The sequence below is a fragment of the Euprymna scolopes genome, chromosome 4 (assembly GCF_053919585.1).
Source record: "Euprymna scolopes isolate OS-2025 chromosome 4, ASM5391958v1, whole genome shotgun sequence".
NCBI lineage: Eukaryota > Metazoa > Mollusca > Cephalopoda > Sepiida > Sepiolidae > Euprymna > Euprymna scolopes.
This window is the reverse complement of record NC_136485.1, coordinates 57009407-57029387: the sequence shown is the minus strand read 5'-3', so window position 1 is coordinate 57029387 and position 19981 is coordinate 57009407. Positions and strand designations below refer to the sequence as shown.

At 35.5% G+C, this 19981-nt stretch overlaps 1 long non-coding RNA gene across 1 annotated transcript in view; it reads left to right on the top strand.

Annotated features, from left to right (window-relative positions):
* LOC145267344 (uncharacterized) overlaps positions 1-19687 on the top strand; it is a 31450-nt gene extending 11763 nt beyond the window's left edge. Inside the window, exon 2 of the long non-coding RNA XR_013864841.1 lies at positions 19175-19687. This is a non-coding gene — a long non-coding RNA (uncharacterized LOC145267344). The remainder of the gene's footprint in view (positions 1-19174) is intronic.
* Positions 19688-19981: the final 294 nt, after the last annotated feature.

Sequence of the window (19981 nt, the reverse complement as noted above, 5' to 3'; positions counted from 1 at the left end):
CGGTACTAGTTGCTTGTCTTATTTAAACATTAGCTTTTTCTGTGTCTGTACGAATTTTTTCTTCCGCGGACGGTACTAAGTCTAACACGGCTTATTTTCAACTAAATGTATTGTTGCTATTCTTTCTGATTGTGTTGCAACATAAAGTTTCCCTACTGCTAAAATTTCGTTCTTAAAAGTACGCAGTCCTTCGAATGTGGGAGATTTTATAAAACTATCTACCCGCCCCTCTCTAGGGAGCTGGATCACCCCACATCAAAGCTCGATCTTTTGTCCAACACTGCCCTCGCAGGGAAGCTAGTAAATAGGGAATAAATGGGGTTGCACGTTCTCGTTTCCTTAGACTGACTTTAATTGTAGATCTTAAAAGAATAATCAGATAGTGAACTCTCGTTCGGTTCCAAACAAATATTAATATTTAGACTAATGCTAGTGAATATGGAGAAAATCTATGACGTCGAGGTGACCATCTATAACAATATATATATATATATATATATATATATATATATATATATATATATATATATATGTATAGTATATATATATAAAATATATTTTAGTCATCGACATACAGATCTGTTTCGTTGTTTCACAACTCATCAGTGCCGCTAGACTAACACCTATCCCAAGCCGAGGATCGAACCTAGAACCGTCGTGATGACAGTCGGCAGTTCTACCCCCTGACTACGGAAGCGGTGGCCGCAATTGATCTGTCTGAATGTCTATTTAAATAAATATCCGTCCGCCGCTCGTAAAGGGCTCAAACGTTTGTTTGTAAACAAACCGCGAGCTTCGCATTTTTTCAGCTAAATAAAGTGGCGAGTGAGATTATTTACGATAGTGCTCAACCCAAGAGGGGGGCTTTATAAAATATATATATATATATATATATATATATATATGTATATTCATATATATATATGTATACATGTATGTATATATATTTATATACATATGTATATATAATATATATATATACATATGTATGTATATATATATGTATATATATATGTATATGTATATATATACATATATGTATATCTTTATATATATAAAAGTGAAAGTGTCTGTGTGTGTGTCTGTGTATATGTGTTTCTGTGGATCTGTGTACATTTCCCTACGTAATAACTCTGTCAATTTTTAGTCTACAGACTCGAAATTTGATATACAGGTTACTGAGATTTGGGAAATTCGATGTGATCGGTTTTTGGCCAGAAATTTGGCGATTAATGGGTCAAAGTTCAACGATTTGACCTTTGAAAACTCTACCAAACTCTTCCGACAATTTTGGGTCTACGCACTTGAAATTTTAGATATAGATTCCTTGGACATGGATCTAACTTAATAACTTGATTTGAGTCCAAAACAATAAATTTTAAGGGGTCATAATAGGGGTCCAAGTTTAAAAAAAATGACCTATGCGGTCTCTTCCAAATTACTCAAACAATTTCTGATCTAAATATTTGAAATTTTACATAAAGGGTATTCAGAGATAGGGCAAGCTTTTTCATCAGTTTTGGTCGAAAATGTTTAGTTACCAATATATAACTGTATGTATGTATGTCTGTTTGCATGTCTGCCTTAAACTTTCAATAGAGGCGACAGATTTTACCAAGATCAGAATCGTTTTAAAGTCCGATCATTCATACAACAAATATCGAAAAATTCGCTAAAAACATTAATATCTTCCCCTTCAACTAGGCACTTTTTTACAGGGGGGGGGGCACTTTTTCCGCCGATATTTTTGAAAGTTATCCTCTCCTTTAGATTGTCTAGCCTTAATTTAAAAAAATGTCGCTTCCGGTTTGGCGGTGGTCGTAACAGCATAAACGTTAGGTTTTACCCCGTTCTTTTCCTCTTTTGCGTTACGGGTTCGAGCCTGCCTTCCTACTACCACTTTTTTTTTTTTTTTTTGCTCAACATACACATCCAAACATCCGGGCAACGCCGGGCGCCCATGCTAGTATATATATATATATATATATATATATATATATATCCATGTATATATATGTATATATATATATGTATACATATATGTAGATACATATTTATATATAATATATATATATATATATATATATATATATATATATATATATATATATATATATATATAGTAAGTTATAAAATATATATGGCGATTAAGCTACACTGAATATTCCGCGTTTCATCCACTCTAGGACTCTTCAGGTTGAAGAGTCCTAGAGTGGATGAAAGTCGCCATATATATTTTATAACTTACTAAGTAGCTCTACCTACTATTAAGCACTTTTGAAGTAAATACTTAAAGTATACGCATAAATTTATACTTTCGTATATTAATTTTTTGTGAATAAATGAAGTAGTTATATATATATATATATATAATAGAATAATTGAAGAGGACAAAGCATAAAGGTACAGATAATTACAACAGGAACTATGCGAAGGTTGCCAATATCTATAAGTAATGCTGTAATATTGTGACGCTTTGGGCTGTGATCATAGCGTAGTATCTGTGTTAACTGTGGCAAACAGGGCCAAGGCTCAAAGCATTATTATTATTATTATTAGTAGTAGTAGTAGTAGTAGTAAGGTCATGCTCACAGTCTTCTGGAACCAGGACGGAGTAGTGATGACAGATTTCCTGGCAAAGGGTACCACAATTACAGGAGCCTATTTTACTTCACTTTTGAGGAAACTAAGGGAAACTATCAAAATCAAGAAGCGAGGCAAGTCAGCAAAGGTACGCTCCTCCTGCAGGACAACGCTCCGGTCCACAACTCGCATGTCGCCAGATCAGAAGCACAGGGGTGTGGTTATGAAATCCTCTCCCATCCCCCCTACTCTCCTGACCTTGCACCCTCTGACTTTCATCTCTTCCCAGCCATGACGTTGTTTTTGAAAGGAAGGCGTTTACCAGATGATGCAGACTTGATTTCTGAAGTCACGTCGTGGTTGGAGGACCAACCTGGGGTGTTCTACAAAAACGGTCTCCAGAGCTGCATCAAACGATGGAAGAAATGCATAACTCTGGGTGGTTCCTATGTAGAGAAAGACCAATAACTGTGCCAAGTTTCATTGCTCTACTGCTATGGGAAGTGGGTCAGGGGCATTACTTATTGCACGCCCTTCGTACAACACTTATTACAAAATATTTTTTCTAAAAGACCAACAATACAAAAATAGCAATTCTGAAAGAAAAAAAATCCCACCACTTTTCTGAATGAAACTAAACCAATAGATATAATCTAATGCCCCCTTCCTCTTTATGGATATAAATAAACAGCGAATGCCTGATATAAAACTTCGAAATTAAAATTTAAAACTACACTTGAGCCCTCCAAGATGAACTTACTGTCGCTCTTTACTATGGTGCATGACAAAACGTCAGCAACTTACTTCCCCCAACCCTAAAGAATAATACATCGACAGACGAGGTTTAGTGTTAGGGTTTTAGGGTAAAGACGAATGTTTCAGGGCTTGGCTTAGGGATCTCACACATAAATGATCGAATTTCACTGGAACGTTTTTAAGCCACGCAATAATCATCAAAAAGGAAGCCATCATCATATGTTGGAAAGTTTCATGTGTGAACTTGCGTGGAGATTAAAATTTAAAGAAAAGTGTTTGATTGAATAAGGTTGGACATTTCTGAATTTCACCTAATTTATTAATAAATTGTACACTTTTGAAAAAACTTTTGCTTTTTCCTGTAGTGAACCGCTGGCGTGGGTATTTTTATGGCGGGAGTCTTTCAGAAAACGTTCGTTTCTTTACTATTATTGTTGATAAAAGTTACTCAAGGGTTTACTAGTTTAGCACAAAAATGGAGAAAAAGATCGAATGCAATTTTAGCAGTGAAGTACAGAAAACGTTGCACGACTATGAATTTTCAGCTAGAGCGCTGCAAAACATGATCATGAAATTGTAAGCAAACGCAAGGTTAGTAGAACGAAGACCAAGGGTTGCGGTAAAATGGCGGAGCAGATGAAATTAGTTTCGCTTTAATTCTTAATATTTTGATAATTTGTTTTTGTTTAGAAATTCATTAATACAATTTGATGTCTTTGAAATCAATTTTTCTTAGCATTGCTGGTTAAAAGAAATACAAAGGAAGAATAATAATTATATAATTCTAAATATAATTATTGAAATAAAGTCATGTACCTATGTTTTATTTGCCACCCGCTGTTGATTATATTTTAGCTATATTTCTGGCTAACTTCGATCCTAGTTCAGCGATTCTTTAGATAGTTCTTAGGTGTATCTAGCGGAATTCGAATATGGTCATTGGCAAACATGGGCTTCAGTTTTCAGCTGATTTACTATAGCTTTATATTACTGTTTTGTCATTGCTTCTTATTTGATAGCACTTCAAATAGCAAAAAATAAAATCCAATATGCGATAAGAGAAGAATTAACCAATCTTTACATGTGATAAGCGTGCAAAGAAGTTCCGGAAAACCGCATACAAAGACTGAAAATACTTCTGCTAACACTGTTGACGGAATGGTTGTAGATATTGAAAATCAAGTTATAAAATGGTCCCTAATTCAAGCGCGTAGTCACACATGTTTGGTCCTGGATATGACTTAAACTATATCCAGTAGTGAGGTCTCAGCTTGCGGGCTTTGGAGAGTGTGGAGCCACCCTTTAATTGCTATTGCTTCCAGATCCACTCTGACCTGGAGTGGTAATACCTGTTAGGGTCCCAACTATGGGTTAAATAGAAACCGACTTGAAAACAACAAATATATTCTATTAAAAAAATTTTCTTCAAAATCTTTGGATTCGGCATTAAATAACCCGAAAAAGGTTGATATGCCGTAAAACAAAAACAACCAACAACCACACATGCTTTCCGTGCCGCCCTCCCTAATTTAAAACGCCAGTAGGGCAGCCAAGCACAGGCAGGCTCGTATTTGCCTTGTTGTAAATAATTTGTCTGCTTATGCGAGAATTACTGCTTGCGCATCGACTTTACCCTCCATTTCACAATACCGCCCCAAAGTTTACCTACCTACAACGGGCTGGATTCGTTTCGTTTCGTTCCGTTTTGTTCAAAATACTAATTTATTTCCATTTTTTGTACGAAAACAAAACGAAACAAAATGTAGCAAAAGGTGCCAAAGCTTAACAAAAAAAAAAAAAAAAAAAAAAAAAAAAAATGAAATATGCAAAGTTACGAGAGGGTAACACAAAAATTTCATTTATTAATCAAGTTGAGTAATCTGACAAAGTAATTATATAAAAAAATAATAAATCAATCAAAATATTAAGATTTCACATTATAAGAACATTCACTTAGCCTTAATTGCAATTTTAGGTTGCCTGGATTATAATATAAAACGAAACGAAACGAACAAAACTTAATATTTTGTAAACTTTTTGCTACGAAAGTTGCCCCTTGTCTTTCATGGCTACGCCCTTGCAATAATTCAGCATTTTGTTTGATTCAGGTTAATGAAGCAATATACATAAGTAACAAAACATTTTTGTTTCGTAAAGAGAATCGAAATGTAGAAAGAACAATTTATTCACTTAACTTCCTGGACAGAACATCTAGCTATATTTTTTCAAACCGTATTTCTTAGAACACAGACTAGAATAGTAAAATATATTGAGCCATGTACGAATGCCACCGCAAGCATAACAGGAAACCGCTCAAGAATCTTTTAACTAAGCTGTCACTACATATTAATAGTTTAAAAAATTGTGAAAAGAACGGTTTCTCAAAATACGAACTTCCCTTTATATGTTAAGATGAGATGGCTGACGCGGGGAAAATTACCTACCAGAGTGGCCCTGTCGGTGGGGCATTAGAATCCGCCGACTGCCCCCCCCCCTGCAGAGGGTAAAAGTCCCTCAATGGGGGTCCTGGATATGACCTTAAACTATATCCAGTGGTGAGGCCCAACTTGTGGGCTTTGGGGAGTGTGGAGCCACCCTTTAATTACCATTGCTCCCAGGTCCACTCTGACCCGGAGTGGTAGTACCTGTTAGGGTCCCAACTATGGGTTGAATAGAAACCGACGTGAAAACAACAAATATACTCTATTAAAAAAATTTTCTTTAAAATCTTTGAATTCGGCATTAAATAACGCGAAAAGGGTTGATATGCCGTAAAACAAAAACAACCAACCAACCAACCAACCTACCAGAGTGTTCGTCCTGCGTGAAAAAAAATTAAATAATTTTTCAGCAGCAACATTCTTCGACATTTCAAATACTATTTTCTTGTGTCTGGCGACACGTGCGTTGCGAAGGTCAGCTGTCAAACAGTTTTTCCCTGTCAAATGAACTAAACGCATTCTTGGAAAAGAAAAGGTTCATTTTTCATGATACGATTTACAGCTACACACCGGGTACTTAATGACTGGACCCGGTGAAGATTGCCAACATCCTTAGTAATAATGTTTATAGATTCAAACTTGTTAAACCAAGTTTCTGAATCCGTGTCCTTAATTACTGAACTGCCATCACTTGCCGATGATAAATAAAGGATGCAATTATATTGCCAAGCTAAATAAATGCTTTTCAAAAGAAAATATTTGAATTTTGCAATGCGAGATTGTGCTCATGTTCTGCTTTCTGAAACCCTTTTTATAGACCTCAAATAATTTGAAATGTGAAGAATGTATATATTAATCGTGTCTTTTAAATTTACATTAATTAGTTAGATTAGCTTTTACGAAGGCTTCAAGCATTTTATTACCTCTTTTGCATAAACCTATATATATATATATATATATATATATATATATATATATATATATATATATATATATATATAGTGGCTTCCTTCAGTCTTCACAGACTATGGATACTGACTGTAAGGGTGCCTCCGCATGGAAATCTTTTGGCAAGAGTTGCGCAATCTCGAACGACACCTCTTCTGAGTCAACAGTAAATAAATGCCAGTGGCAAGTGGAGGTTCAGGACGACTGGAAACAATGCTGAGATAAGCGGAAAGCACATAAACCACCTAGAATTCCTAAATGATCACTCATCTAGTACTAGCCAGGCTCAACGTTTCTTAACTCTGGTGATCTAACGAGAGCCGGTGTGTCAACGTGATTATGCCGTGTACACACACACACACACACACACACACACACACACACACACACACACACACACACACACACACATATGTGTTAAAAACTAGCAATAGTTATAGCCCATTGACCTATAATGAGTGTTTTGTACCAAATGGTTGAATATGGTAAAATTTGTACAATTTTTTTTACATTAAATACAAGTTCCTATTAATCCTTATTAAACCCTAAGTGTGCATCCAACTAATACTTAGTTCACTAAGTGAAACGGACAGTCAAAATAATATATATATATATATATATATATATATATATATATATACATATATTGATTGATTGCGCGTCCATTAAGACATTCATTTAGGCAATCGTCGGCTCCAAGAAATCGTACTCGTGGAACGTAAAACCATTTTTTTCTACCGGCGAGAAAATAGAAACAAGTCAATACTGTTTTTTTTTCTGAAGAAAATATTTTAAACTTCAGAAAATATTTTAGCTACGATATGCGACAACCCGGGCAGAAATATATTTAAAAAAAAAAACAGGAAATCATTGCTATGCCTTCTGAATTAAATTGTTTGATTATTACATATAAAAACCTTTCTCTGAAATTGATCATTGGATTATTAAAAAGAAAATGTGCTTGAGACATAAAGAAATTTTTATTCACGAATTATTGATGACACAAATATAGAATCTAAATTTAAATATTTACTTTATTAACGTAAATAGCACTTTTTGTTTGGATTGGAGAGTAGACAATACATTGTGGATGTATTGTCGGCAGCTCCCGTAACTCTCGCTTCTCCTAATTTGTTTCTCAATCCTCGTTTAGAATGAGTGATTATTTTTTTTGTCAGAGAAAAAATCTGTATTCTAGTTCGGCAGTATTTTTGCGTGAGCAGTCGCCTGAGATATCGGAAATTTTCTGTTTCTATTTTTGTCCTTATAACCATGTCACTAATAAGTGAGATGGAGGTAAACGCTTTACTGGTCTGACATTATCCGCCTGATAGTCATTGACCCGAACCTTGGACTAACCATTAAGATAAAAAGTACTGGGGTTGCTCTATTGCCATTTGATGAATGGATTCTGGACCATGCAGTAGCCCTGGTGGGGCTTCTCGATGCCATATTAGTGGTTAATTGTTACGGCTTTACCTTATCATGTGCTACAAAAAATTCATGATATACACATAATATTTATGCACTTCTTTTTCTCCTTTACTCTCCCCCTCTGCCCTGTTCTAACCAAGTCTGTCGACCTATTCCACAGATCCTAAAACTCCTTCATTAAAAGTTTCCAGAAAGAATACACGATTAAACCCAGAAAACCAACTTTCAACGTGGACCCCCCACTACAAAGTCTCCTTCTCTAACATCAGGGATCTATGTTCCAACCTTCCAGAGGTTGAAATCCAGTTACAGGAGACTAAACCAGATCTATTCTTCCTAAGCGAAACTGGCATTGGACCGAGTATTTCCATAGATGAGTTCGTAATTAAAGCATGTTCTAATTTAGCATCTTAATCTGACCCCCAAGATTACCATGGACATGGAATATGTGCCTACATTAGAGGTGGCTTTCCATATGGTAGGGACATCTCCAGAAAATACCCTAAATTGCCCTATATGTGCTTTTGGATTTCACTTGCTCACACCACTATGTTTATATTTGCCCTCTATCGCCACCATAACAACGGAGTTACTACCTTTAAAAGAATATTTGAGAAAATTGACCACATCCTATTTGCTCATAGTTCAGATAACATTAACGTCTATGGAGACTTCAATATTCACAATGTGTAATGATTAGCTCATTCAAACAAGACCGATGATGAGGGAAGGTTCTGTCACTTCTCCATTGCTTATGACCTAACACAGATTATTCACGAACCCACCTGTGTGCCCGACTCTGATGGTCAGTATGCAAGTGTCCTAGACCTTTTTCTGACAACTTGCTTGCTATGATCATCTTCTGTTCTATCACCATTGGAATCTTTCGCTCACTCGGTTGTCTCAGTTAAGATAACAAAATGTAATAGGTCCTCCGACATACCTCTCTATCGTACAGTATATCGATACTCTATGACTGACTGGGATAGTTTTCGTACATTTATATCAAATCTACCTCTGCGTTTCATGTTAAAAAGAACTTGTCTTCTATAGTATCAGACCTGATGGAATGGTATAGACCGCTTCATACCCTCCAAAAATTTCAGCAAAAACATAACAGCCAGTTGTGGTTCTCTCCAGAATGTTCTGCTGCCATTGCACACAGAAATCATTATTTCCGTTGGTTCCAACGTACTAGATGTACTGAGATTAAAACAATCTCCAAGACTGCCAGCAACCTCTGTAAAAGAGTAATAAAGAACGCGAGAAAGGTGTATGCTCAATCTGTCAAGTCCAAAGTAGCTGAGCAGCGACTTAGTTCCCACCAATTTTGGCAAATAACAAACAGGGCCCCGAATAGAAGTGTGTGCTCTATCCAAACCATCATCAATGGTAATCTCGTCAGCATCTGACAAAGCCAAACTCTTTGCCAAAAACTTTGCAGCTAATTCTACCCTATGCGATCAGTATTTCCTCTTGTGTCTGAAAATACTCTATGCGATATACAAATATCTGTGCGTGATGTTGCGAAGCTAATCGAAAACTTCGATTCCAGTAAAGCAACTGGCCCTGACGGCATTCCTATTATAGTGCTCACAAAGCTTCAACCAGAACCAGCTCCCATACTTACAAAGCTGTTTAAGCGTTGTCTTAAGGAGAATTGCTTCCTAACACCCTGAAAAACCTCATTAATATGTCCCGTATTTATAAATTCAGGTGATCGGTCACCTCCCTCTCAGTACAGGCTAATAAGCCTGCTGTGCATCATGAGTAAGCTGCTGGAATATGTGATAAATAGAGAAGTCGTCAACCACTTCAGCAAAAATAACCAACTCAGTGACATGCAATATGGTTTCCATTCTGCTAAATCTACAGCAGATGTGCTAACAGTTATATCTCATAGGATTAGCGAATTTCTCTACGGGGCTTCCTTTCTTGGGCAATTGCTCTTTACATATCAGAGGCCTTTGATAGGGTATGACATAAAGGCCTGCTCGACAAAATCTCCAGCCACGGTATAGCTGGAAATATCTTTTCAATTATTAAATCATTTATCTCTGATAGGTTCATAAGAGTAGTGGTTGATGGACAGAAATCAGAAGCTAACAGTATTAATGCTAGAGTTCTTCAGGAGTCCATCATGGGCCCAACTCTCTTCCTGATCTAAATCGATGATCTCCCAAATCACATCCTAAGATCATTCATAGACATTTGTCCTGACGACACGACCATCTATGACAACACTCGTAAACGACCAAGTTCTCTCCGATTCTCTCTCCTCTGATCTTGATCACGTGGTGTAATGGGGAAAACGATGGCTGGTTACTTTTAATGCATCTAAAACCAAGCTTCTATCTTTACATCATCAACGCTCTTATCCCCGTCTGGCATCAATTGAAATGAATGGTTCTCGTCTTGGGGAGGCTCCATGTTTTGGCAAGCTTCCAGTTCTTAGCGTTTACTCCTGATCTAAGATGGAACACGTACATCAAATCGATTGCCAAGCTTGCTGGAAAAAAAATGGCGGGATCTTTCTACCGCTCTAGTAGATATTTCACTGCTGATGCAATTCTAGACCTGTATAAGAGCCAGGTACGTCCAAGGATAGAGTGCTGTTCCTACATCCGGGCAGGAGTTGCTAGAAGCAGCTTATCCTGCCTTGTTAGAGTTCAAAATAGATTTAGTAGCTTAGTGGGGGATGCTCTTTTCTCTTCCCTTCAACCTCTTTCCCACAGAAAAGATGTTGCGAGTTTTTCTCTACTTTATCCTTATTTTCATTGCAAGCGCTCGTCTGTGCTCTAATCTATGGTTTCTCCTTGTATAATTTCACGCAAAACTTTCGTCTAGCTGAAACCAATATCAATAAGTTCCGCAACTTTTTATCTGTACCTTAACGTAAACGTAGATTACATGAACAAAGTTTCTTTCTTAGAACTGCACGTCTGTGGAAAGCTGATCCGGTTTTCTGCTTTCTAACTGACTACAATATGGTTGTCCAACGTGAACACATTCTTGATAAGCTGCCCCCTTAAGTAATCCAGTTTACTAAATTTCCATTACTAACAATTACTATAATACTGTCTCATTTACTACTGCATATCACTGACCCTTATTCTCGAGTGGCCTGCAGGCCGTGATAAGTGGTGACTAGTTTGTATGAAAAATAAACAATAATAGATTGTATTTATTTTATTCCTAATTTAACAGGGAGACTTGACATTGCCTAGTATTGAATGACGATCAATAAATGTTCTCATCGAAATCAGTTCAATCGCTCATTTTTCAATCTAATCGATGGATTATCTGCTCGAAAACGGAACCCACCACAGTGCACTTGGAGGAAACTTCGCATACCTCCCCGCAATTATTTAGTCTATAATACATTGAAGTGTACATTATACTGTAGAAAAACTATTGTTGATTTTATAAAATTATTTGTATATAATTGTATATAATTGTATATAATGGCTTAACGTTTAAAATGCGAAAGTTAAGTATCATGTTTTGACTGTGCTTTAAACAGAACGCGCCGACCGCGCTCTTGTCTTATCAAAGAACCTGCCTTTGATTTTATACGTTAGGCTCTTTGTTTGTGCTGTGATAAAACTTTGCAAATGCACTTGTGATGTTAGGCTGTAAAAGTGTTAACTTTGGTCAAAATCAGACTGTTTCTTCTTTTATCAATTTTCAATACTTATCGGAGGCATTCCGATACTAAACCTATCTAACAAAAACTGATAGTCACATGATCTACATTTTTGCGAATTATTTGTTTTTTGTTCCCTGTCGATTCCGAAACAGCTGTTTCAGAATCTATAGGGAACGAAATCATACAGACTTAAAAACACATACACGAAGTGCTATCTATATATAAATAGAGATAAAAGAAATATTTTGTATAATCTTACTTAATAAAACAGATGAATAGTATTTTATAATGTTTAACTATTACAAAATAACATAGAGAAATAGTTAATTATCGGATTATATAGCGAAATATGCACCTCCTTAAAACCGCAATTAAAAAGTAATTTGAAATGTGAGAATGTTGGGGAATGTGAAGTTGATTCTTTTAGGAATGGAAGGTTAAGAATACATTATGTGGGGGAAGGCAGTTGCGTTAAATGTAGTTTATTAATCATCTTTTCTCGAAATCAGTTCTCTTCCCTATATCCGTATATATAATATGCACTTGCGTTGTTTCCTAAAAGTACATCTTGTTTAACATTTTTGGTCCATAAAATGTGAAAAAAATGAGTACCCTACTCTTAACTAGTGATAGGATTATTTGCTTGAAATTCGCAGTTCCGATACAATTACCGATTCCGATTTTTAAAATCGCTTAAAAGGCAGACATTTTGAAAGGGAAGCGAGGGAGGTAACGGAGAATCTTCATAAACTTTTAAATGTAGACATAATTTTCTTTTTAATTTGACAAATTTCACAATAGTTTTTTTTCGATAAACTCAGTGAGATTTGCATCTATATTTTTAAATTGTGTCATTGGTGAGTTAACAGAATGTTTTTCTAATATTTTAAGAATTACAGTTTCCCAATTGTTTCTACGCCTGGGTATTAAGTTTAAATAACTGGATATCTATATATTAGTAGAAAAATATGACCGTGTTTGGTTACAAGTTAGATTATGTAAACCAAAGAAAAATGAGTTAGCAAAGCAATTAAAAAAAGAAAACAACTTTGGAAATATTTTTTTGTTCTACCCCTTATATCTCTTTCTTTTTCTCATTTTCTCTCTAAAAAAACAACGTAAAGGACGTTTCAAGACAATATTAAGTTCATAAGCGGTCTCCAGTCGCATGCATAATAAGTTTCTATCTAGGAACAGGTTAAATATCTCTTCTACTTTCAACCATTTTTTTACACTAAGACACCACATGCTCAAGGTAGGACGAGAGACTCGGAAACATCTTGGTCATTGCTGACCTTTGAAGTTTTTCCATACACGGTAGTGTCGTCTGCATAAATATCAACGAATGATTTTAGAATGCGATTTGGAAGACGTTAACGAAGGCCAGGAAGAGAATTAGATCTAGGATGGATCATTGGAGCACCCCAGCGTTTATCCCATGTACTTCAGACTTCTGTCCATCGATGTCGACTACTATAAACCTATCGGAGAGAAAGGATTTGGTGGTGGAGAGGTCATTTCCGGATATTCTGTAGTTGGAAATTTCGTGTAGTTGACCTTTATGTCAAACATTCTCAAATGCCTTTGATATATGAAAAGCTATTGCTCTAGAGGCAAAGCACACGGCAATATATTCACTGATCTTGTAGAATATTACAGTCAGTACATCAGCTGTTCGGAAAGTATTTTCATCCAAACACAGAGGAAAGATAAAAATTTAAAATACTACTTTAACTGAAAAAAAAAATATAATACCAATCATAATGTTTGCAAAATCTTTGCATATTAAAAAAGAAAGCAAGTATCTAATTTTTAGTTGAATATTTAACCAAATGTGAATATTAGATTTGAATTTAAAGGTTCATAAATTCCGCTGTATTTTCCTAAAAGTAACGTAAGTTATGGAATGTTCGGTGTTCCGACATACCAACTCTCATTTCAGACAAACTATTTCACAGTTAGAATGCGATTTGGGAGACGTTGACGAAGGTCAGGAAGAGAGTTAGATCTAGGATGGATCATTGGAGCATTGGGGTCATACTTAGGGGACGTGTCTAATACTTGTTTGAAAATTACATCCACGAGAAAAAAAAGTATGATAAATAATTGCTGATTTAACAATTAAACATTAAGTTTAACAATTTTGTTTTTGTATTAATTGGTCAATACTTATCAAAGCTCGGGTGCACTCGGAGATAAGGGTTAATTAGATTGTCAATTGAACGATGAACATTATGACGAGAGGATTAAAATTAATGGGTGGAATTGGAAGAATGTTATTTAAGAGGAAACAACAATCAAAGAATGTGGCTCAAGTACTTGTTTACATTATACTTGAAGAAAGATTCCATAGGAATATGTTGGTTCAGCTAAAGTGTCCTTATTTCTACTTGTATTTTTCTTTGATTATAATTTATTCCATCAGTTAATTTTCTATTTGGGTCTAATTTTTTATTTTATATCTACTACCTCATAGTGTGTGAATATGACCTATAAGGAAGTAACAAATGAGCTTAACGTTTGTTTTTAAATCCATGCGACCCTTAAACAGAGAAATGACACCAGCCAGATTGACCAATCGGATAGTATTTTATAAATTCCAACACACTATACATTTTACACACTTTGGGGAAAAAATCGCTTCATGTTTTCATCGGCGTCGCCACGTCTCCATATACTACAACTAACCTGACTGATTTTTGCCCGCTTATCGATATCAAACTTGTGACTCGGATGTAATAAAGCAGCTATCTCAATTTATTTTATTTATTTTTACTAAGGTGCCGCCACTATTTTTACTAAGGTGTCGCCACTCATCAAAGTCCAAACGTGACTCGAGGATAAGAATTAACAAACAGATATCGAGACAACAACGTTATGATTTGTAATGATTGCGGTGATTGTGCAATAATTTGCTTCATTAAACTTTAAAACAATCATGTTGTAGCGAGCTGAGAAACAGCCCCGCGGCATTGTATTCCACAGCTGGGCAGTTCTGGGGAAAAAAATATTCATGGAAGTTTCGGTTAGTTTTAGGTAAAGAGAGGGGAAAATGGAAAATAGTGGTTGAAGTTAGACGTGTTTTGTTGCGAATGTTTTACACAGGGGATCATAGATTGAAACTAAGTCGAGCATGAGAATAACGATAGAGAGAAAAAAAAAAACTAGAAACATTTCTTCTTGACGTAAACCCACCCGATTAACTCGATAAGCAACAAAATCCCACCCCATAACTACAGGGATTGCTAGATGCTGGAAAGCTTTCTACTCAAATAATTTCTTTCTTCAAACTGCTGGACTTTGGAATTCCATCCCTGATCCTTGCTTCTCTGACTACTGACATGTAAAAGTTCAAGTGTAATGTGAATAGACACTTTGATGCTGGACTCACTATATGGTATCCCTGCAATTTTATTCCCCCAAATAATAGCCCCTTGTGTCAAAGTGGCACTGTGCCCTGTTTTGTGGTAAAAAGGCGGTAAAATATGATACATTTTGCGTAACAAAATGTATCATATTTTTACATTTTTAATTATTAGAAAAAAATTACATTTATTATAAAAGTTCTGCCTCTCCTCGAAACGTCTTTTACAGAAAGAGTATTAGTCATATTCTACAACCACTCTACCAATATACACCGGATTTATTTAAGGAACGCTATTTTTAGAGCAAATCTGCATTCCAAAATTCCGGCATTGCCATTCTTTAATTCTGCATGTTTGAAAATTATACATTTTGGGTAACTGCATCCAGTTTAAACGAACACAATAGATGAACACATTTATTTAAATAAGACAAAAAGTTAAAATTTAATTAGTTATGCAGTCATCACGTGTGTTAATTCATACTGGCGCAACAATATATGCATTGCCATTTTTTCATAGTCCAAATATAATTATTTTCGACGGAAATATTATTTCTGTATCTTACGTTGATGAAAAAGTAATAACACAATCATTATAATGGATACATAAAACTCAGATAGTAATTGTCTGTATTTTTGAGATGAAGTGTTTTCATTTATTGAGATTGTCGGACTGACTTCCTCATCTTCGTTATTATAGTCACAACGTTTCGGTCGTTTTGCCCTCCGGTCTTCATCATGTGTTTTGTATCGAACTGGGGAACCGTTTGTTCGAGACACCTAACAAACGGTTCCCCAGTTCGATACAAAACACCTGATGAAGGCCGGAGGGCAAAACGACCGAAACGTTGTGACTATAACAACGAAGATGAGGAAGTCAGTCCGACAATCTCAATAAATAAAACTCAGATATTACGAAAAATTGATTACTTCAATAGATTGAAACAAAATAAAAATTGCTTTAATCTAGAAGGATTTTTCTTTCACAAAACATTTCATGATTCTTATATTTCGATTCTTTATTTTGGCTTCTTGATAAGTATAGGTTTTGGTTAACAGTATTCAGTTTAAACAAAAACATCCGACGACTCGTGTTGTTTACAAAACACAAAAGAAAGTAATTCGACGAACTTTTATGATGTTTTATATCTCACTTTATTAGCACAAAATTGAATACAAACTTGGTATTTCTTCGATTTACGGGTGATGGTTGTGCCGAGCATGCGCGGAAGCGCACACGCGTATGAGTCAGGCCTACCTGCGGTGAAAAGCGATACGTGACCTTTCGGTTACAAATCAAGTCTACTAATGAACTACACCCATCTTACCCCAAAGTGACGATTTAGTTCGCCTAACGGCGATTAAAAAAAAAAAAAAAAAAAAAAAAAGAAGAAAAAAAAGGCAATAAGCGATTCGGCGGTTTTTAAATACACTGCTTTGAGAACGTGTTGTTATGGCATTTCGTATCGCGGCGTGTCGATTCGGCGAGATTGTTCGGTGCTGGTTTAGGTGTATCAGAATTTTTTGGGAATTTAACACGAAACTGCACATAAAATATAAAAAAACTCGTAATTTCTCTTTTAAAAGTGGGTTGTTTATTTTCTTTATGGATTATACTTCCAAAATAAACTATGAAAGTTGTATAAAAAAAAAGTTATAGGAATATTATTTTTTATTTTTTTTAAAAACAGTAATGAAATCAATTGAATTTTACGAGTTAAGTATTTTTCAATTTTTAAACTGTAAAAATCTATCAAAATTTTTCTATTGATTCAATTTTTACGACATTTTCAGGGTCAATGTGAAATTTTATGCTCTTTCCAATAAAACGAATATAATATTTTAGACAAACGTTTTTTTTTTAAATTCACGCCCTCCCCATTTTGAAATGTCTATTAAAAAGTAAATAATTTACACATTAAAGTTTTATATATCACAAATTGAATATCAAAGATCAATAAATTAATACATTCAAATTTAAAACAAAAAAAGAAGTGTTGTTTAGAAATTTACCTGTAAATCCGAAGTTTAACACCTTTTTTTAAAAAAAAAGCTGGTTGTTTTTTTGTTTTTTTTTTTAAATGAAACCTTGGTCCTTGCTCTTTTAATTGAAAAAAAAAAGGGGTTGAATTACATTTTTCGAGTAGTTATAAGCTTGGAAGGACAGGGGGTCGAATTATTCAATATTTTTTCACTGATTCGTAAGGTCAGTTTCTGACACACCCTTGGGAGCGTGTGTGTCGATTCAACGGTATTTGTTCGTGGTGTGGCGTGTCGAACTGGTGGTAGTGTACGGATTGCGTGGACAAATTTAAGGATCGTGCCGTCACTTGTATATATATATATATATATATATATATATATATATATATATATATATATATATATATATATATATACACATATATTGACGCTCTCTCTCCCCTCGTGCAGGGACATTGGTATTGCGTTTTTAAAGATATCTTTAGTTTGGAGTACAGGATAGAACAGAATAGTTAACTACCCTCTCTACATATATTCTAAATAATGACGTTATTCTTTAACCACTATCTGGTAGCTGTGTAGGCACAAATAACTTTTAACGGCTCTACATTTTTTTGATAAAATACAATATTCACGTACGAAAGCTTCGACCGCTTTATTTTCATTACGGTTTATTTCCTGGCTAAAACAAAACAATAAACTGCTTTACGTTTTATTATTTTTACTATGATACTTTTGAGACTATTATAATTAATAGCATGTAACATCCAGAAAAATGACAGAATTATGTTTGCCGCATTGCGTTCGCGATAGATCGTTCAATTTCGGGCAGGGATTTTCTTGAATTAATTAAATATTTTTCTCACTAAGATTCGATAGTTTTTTTTTTTTTTGATTATTATTCAATCAGTGATTAATAGCTAGGACTATGACAACAGCACGTTCTTTACATTGTTTTCACTCTCGAGTATATATCCGACACAGTTAGGCACAGTAAATCAACCAAGAACCACATTACCTTATGTAAAAACATCTAATATATCGACAGGTAAACACACGAGGGAGTCGAAACAATGAAAAGAATATGCTGTTGTCCTAGACCTATTAATAACTTAGTAACATTACCATCGGGACAAGATCAAAGTGTAGTATCTGTTCTTCAGATGCTGCAAGCTATGACTAGCTATGCCTAGCAAAGACCAGATGTGGGGGCAACCCCACATGCCTGACCATTAACCAGCTCCCATTTCCCACCTCTCTGGAGCTGGTCCCCTTTTTCCCTTCCCCCTCCCTTCAATCCTCACATTAAAAATCGGCCTTGTGCCTAATTTGCTCGGTGGGGGAGCAAATAAATACCATCTGTTCCGGCAGATACTGCAAGCAAAGACCATATGTGGGGGAAACCCCACATATAAGACCTTGGTCAATGTAGGGGCAACCCTTCATACCAATTGTCACTATCCGGCTCCCCTACTCCCCGGGAAGTTGGTCCCCATTTCCCCTTCACTCCTCACATTAAAAATCGGCCTTGTGCCTAATTTGCTCGGTGGGGGAGCAAATAAATACCATCTGTTCTTCAGATGCTGCAAGCTATGACTAGCTATGACTAGCAAAGACCAGATGTGGGGGCAACCCCACATGCCTGACCTTTAACCAGCTCCCATTTCCCACCTCTCGGGAGCTGGTCCCCTTTTTCCCTTCCCCTCCCTTCACTCCTCACATTAAAAATCGGCCTTGTGCCTAATTTGCTCGGTGGGGGAAGCAAATAAATACCATCTGTTCTTCAGATGCTGCACTTCAATTTCTTGTTCTCTGTCAGTGGAGGAGAAATCCTTCACGACCGAGACAATTTTTATTTTTGTTCCTTTTCTCCATATTAAAAAAACGACCCTGGTGTCTAATTCTGTCCTGTGGGGAGGCATTGTAAATAGGAACATTACCATATATTATTTGTCTTGGATTTCGTGTTCACGATATTTGTTTTAATTTCGCTCGCTCTTTTTTCTTCTTTTCCAGAATGAAATCTCGAGAGAACGACAGATGGCTAACCGATTGCTGCATCGTCTACTGGACGTCGCCTACGAGACCTTCCGAGATTACGGCGGCACCGAGACTGAGCTGAAAGAGATCCAAAGGAAGAGGGCAGTCATCACGGCTTGCTATTTTCAAGCGGTTTCCTGTTACTAAACAACCAACACATGATGTTAACCCAACAATGGGTTGTTAAAAAAAAAAAAAAAAACAAAAAAAAAACGCTTTATAATCATTTGACGAAGAGTGAAAAATCACAGATGATGACCAGATTTTAGACTTTTATTTTGTAATTTCTCGCATGAAAGAGAAGAATTCAATTTTTTTTTCAATAAAGAAATGTTATAAGAAAACGAAGGACAAAATGTTGAAAAAAATATATTTTCGCAATTACATCGTGACAATCAAACATTGACCAATAAAAGCTGCGATTGTGTAAACGAAAAATGAGAAAACTCTTGTTTCAGTTTCATTAAAAGCTTTATTTGTGATCGACAATTGTTATCGTGTTTATTTCTATATATTATACATCATATATTATATCATTCAAACACTACTGTGTTTGAATATAAGGTTAAGTAACAGTTTTAGTCGTTTAGAACTGCTTTAAAGCTTCACCGCTCACTCATTTCTCTACCAAATTTCAAATAATTATTACAGTTTATAGACCACCTTCTCAGCTATATTGTGAACAAGATTTCAATTTTCGTTCAGTAAAACAAAAGTTATGATGAATTCAGTGGTGTTCAAAATCGTACGAAAAACGTAAGGAGGTGAGCGACGTTTTTTTAT